The following is a 4749-nucleotide window of genomic DNA, read 5'->3' as shown; positions in this document are numbered from 1 at the left end:
TGCCTGTCAAAAGAAATGTTTCTTTCAAAATAAAAGAATAGTCACATGAGAAACAATAAAAATTTATTTATTTTTGACCAGCTGTTTGTGACCCACCCAGTACAGGTCCGCTACCCACTTTTGGGTCCTGACCCACCAGTTGAGAATCGCTGCTCTAAATGTTTCTACTATGACCTCTAAATGTTTTTATGACCTCTGTGGTCAAGTTTACAGACGGGAAGGATGCGACACGCAGCCACACGTCCTCACAGGAAACTATGGAAATGGCTAAGAAATGAAGTCATAAGAGGATATGAAATATAAATTATGTTGGACTAGACAAAGAACAGCTTAATGTGGATATTGCCATACTGTGGTTTTATGTTGATAAAAAAAAAAAAAAAAAGTATTTACAGAGTTAAACTCCATACTATCCATACAAATTTGAATCCAGTTGTAATTGTACAAAAGTAAAATGCACAAGTATGTTGTTTGTTTTTTTAGACAAACAATTTAATGTTGATTTGATTTCTGGAATATAGATATATATTAAAAGATTATGACTTGCTTTTTGATTTTTAATTTATGGTTTTATGGTTTAGACCAGGGGTCACTAACTTTTTAGAAACCACAAGCTACTTTAAAGGTACTGAATAATCCAAAAGGCATTTTGATATATATTGAAATACAAAAATGTCATTGTTTCACTTGTATTGGAGGTAAAGATAATGAAGGATAACTAGAATTAACCTTAAAAAGGGTATAAGAAATACTTTAGTTTTGACATGCAACATTTTTTTTTCTCTTATTTCAAGCAACTGTTTTATTTTCAAATGACCACTTCTAAAACATTTCCTTATTTTATCAAACAACAAACTAATTTTAACTAATGTATATGATTTTTTTTTTTTTTTTTTTTACACCAGTCAGCAGCATCCTATCTGTGATACTTTAACTACATTTCTCATCATGTTTCAATGAACAACATTTAAAGATAAAGATGGTTAATTTAATACAAAGACTTCTGTATTATTTAACTCTACTAAGGCACTGATTACATAATTAATCTGTTTTTATCTTTATGAAATTAAAACCTGACAACTAAATCAGATTTTATATATATTTTTTAAAGTATGTTTAACATGTTTTAGCAAAAGGGAAAAAAAAAAAAAGTCATATTAAATTTAAATAAAGTGGCCCAATCCCTTTATTTAACCACTGGTGGTGAAACTGGGCAGTGCCACACTGCCTCCTGGTGGTCATAAAATACCCTCAAATAAGAAAACTGACACCATCTCCTTTTAAATGAAATGCCTTTTTTTGTCTTCCACTCCAATGCTAATAAAAATATAATGCTAATACTCACAATAGACTTCATAGAAGTTTGCTTCTTGTGTGACAATCAATAAACAATGGAAGTGTCATTGCATGTGTGGCCTGTTTGTAATGAATGAGGTCAGCGTGGGTCACACATTTGCAAAGACTCAATTTGAGCTGCAGTCTCACACTAAACACATTCCTCACGATGGAGGTTTGGACACTGACTGATGAGGTTTGTGGGTCAGAAAAGCTCCTGCATTGTTCTACTCATTATGTTAAGGAAGAAACTTTCGCTTTTTTCCCTTTACTTTCATACACTATTGGTTTATTTGAGCAACGTTGCAGAGAAATGAAGCTTTTGGAACAATAGTTATGGGCTAATTAGGTCTGAATCTGTGTATGATGGTGGCTGCCCTCAATTAGTCCCCAAATAGGCCCCTCACAACCAAAGCACACAATACAATATGCACGATTCATAGATGCAGGTCATTATTCCTGCATATTTACTATGTGAGTTAGCTCGATTAGTGTTTTGCACTTTAGAAATCCTAAAGCTTTTTTTTTTTTAATTATTATTTTAAATTCAAATTGTCACAACGCATTCGATCCATAAAATAGTGTAAATTGAAGTTTTGTCCTCATAGTAGATGTAAACTCTGTAGTGTCTTTGTAGTGAAAATGAACTTAAAAAGTACTTTACTAGTCTTGTATACCAGTGGTTCCCAACCTTTCTTGTCTTGTGTATTCCTTGAGCCTTTTTGTTATACCACGAGTACCCCGTCACTCATACGTGTTCATGATTCTCCAAAAGTTGAACATAACACACCTGAATATTCAACGCAAGTTATTTTATTTCATCTTCTTAAATTGAACAATTAATATTCAGGTATTATTTTCTTATTTAACTCAAATTAAACATAAAATGATGTTGCCCTCAAGGCAATAAAAATGATAAATATAAGAAATAATATTATAGTGAACGTTTGTATTAATAATACTGTATTATATTATGATTGTAAATAATAAAAGAAATAATAAAGTTGAAATTAGAAAAAAACAAGAATGAATAAAAATAATATTTAATAGAAATAAATAAATAATTAACCTCCCTGTGTTATACATAGCTTTTATGACATTTACCACAAAAGGAGCTTCTTTGAAGACAAGCATTTACATTTTAAAAACAAGTCATTGCAATGTGCTCACGTACCCCTACGGGTACGCATACCCCTGGTTGGGAAACACTGTTGTATATAACAGAAAATGTGTTTAATGTATTACCAGAAAAAACAAAAAAAATGTGCACAATTTTATAGCCATTGAGACAGCAGTGCAACATGTATGTTTGTCCTATTGGTGCATTGGTTCCTATATGTACTTAAACACTTTTATAAATACACAACACTAATAGTTTTTAAAAAAAATATTTTTCAATGGACCCCAATCGAAGACGCGAGGACCCCAGTTCTAAAACATCTGTTCTAGTTCTAGCGTACATCCCAGCATGACATGCTGATGAGCTATGGGTCTATTTTATTTACTTTTTTTGTTGTAAACTTTATTAAAGTTAGATGTGAACTGGGTTGAAATGTACAGTCTTTGTTTAGTTTTAGCCTGATGTGTTGTCGCAATAGCAACTAGATGAACTTTCCCCTAAAGAACATGTAAGTGAGGATGCATAGGCTGAACCCCTCGGAATCAGTATAACCTCTCTGAGTCAGAATTACCCCTCGGAGTTAATATAACCTCTCAGAGTCAGTATTATTAATGACTACAAGCAGGGAGAGCTGTGTTCACTATTCCAATAGGTTTGATGGGAAAAATATAATAACTGTTAACCTTAATCGGTAAAACTCGACTAAATTTGAGGGACTAATTATCGTACAAAGATCTGTTTTTATAGTATTAATTAATTTCCGATATGATACCGATATTGCAGCCTTGCGTCTCGGCCGATACCGATAATGATCTGATAGGATATCAGCATGAATCATACACACCTTTATTTATTTTATTTTATTTTTTATATGAAAATAATGTTGACTTATTTTGTCGTGTGGAATGTTCGAAAAGGCTTGATCAAGTCGTCAGCAACAGTGGGTATGAGAAAAACTGACCCATTTATCATACACATGCATTTTAACCTTCAGCATACTGTAATATCTACAGTATTCTACAATTTAATAAAATAAATAAATAAATAATTGCAAAAAAAAACAATCCGATATCCGATATTCGTTTTCAGGTTGATATCGGACCGATATACAATACAAAAAGGCAAAAATGCTGAAAATGATAGAAAAATACACACAATTACACTAAGTACACAAAATAAAAAAAACACACAAAATGACTAAAAAACGGAGAAAACATGAAAACCATAAAGACAAAAAAAAAAAAAAAAAAAGGAAATGCTGACACATGAATATTGATCATGTATGGAAGCCCGTTTCCGCCACTAAAAAAAAATTAAAAATCACCAACGAAAGTCATAATTATGAGATAGAAAGTCATAATTATGAGATACTTAAACACATTTACAGCAGCTTGTTCATGTGGTGAGCTGACACTGAGCGATGGCTGATCAGACTACCGTAGAATACTTTAGACGGGGCTTTACAAATGATGAAATACTTTGTTTGCTTGCAAATTCACAGAAGATTTGCTGAGTAAACGCACCCTTGAAAAGATACTAAGCAAAAAGAGGCTCTGGCGTCAAAAGGATAAAACTGATGTGGCTGAAGGAGCGCATGGTTTATTGAACAACAAATGGAGATTTCTGGTCATCTCATAATTATGACTTTACTAACTCATAATTATGACTTTACTAACTCATAATTATGACTTTCTTTCTCATAATTATGACTTTACTAACTCATAATTATGACTTTACTAACTCATAATTATGACTTTCTTTCTCATAATTATGACTTTACTAACTCATAATTATGACTTTACTAACTCATAATTATGACTTTACTAACTCATAATTATGACTTTCTTTCTCATAATTATGACTTTACTAACTCATAATTATGACTTTACTAACTCATAATTATGACTTTCTTTCTCATAATTATGACTTTACTAACTCATAATTATGACTTTCCTTGGTGATTTTTTATTTTTTTTTGTGGCGGAAACGGGCTTCCATAATCATGTGCCCCCCCCCCCCCGCTGTGATTTAGTTGCCCATCCCTGATTTAGGGGGGCGGGCTGGTAATTTCTCAAAAATACTTTTAAATGGTATTTGTAAAACTTCTTAACAAAATAAGAATGTATATCAATCTTAAGCTAATGTTTGACTGTAAATCGTGTTTTAGGACAGTGGTGTAGATTACAGGACCTGGTTAACCCTTGACGTCCTGAGTGAGATTAAATTCATGTCATCAGGTGTTAATTAGTCTAATGAGCTGAGAAACACGCACGCGCACAGAAGGAAACCGGACA

The sequence above is a fragment of the Gouania willdenowi genome, chromosome 8 (assembly GCF_900634775.1).
Source record: "Gouania willdenowi chromosome 8, fGouWil2.1, whole genome shotgun sequence".
Lineage (NCBI taxonomy): Eukaryota > Metazoa > Chordata > Actinopteri > Blenniiformes > Gobiesocidae > Gouania > Gouania willdenowi.
Note: the sequence above shows the minus strand (reverse complement) of the source record.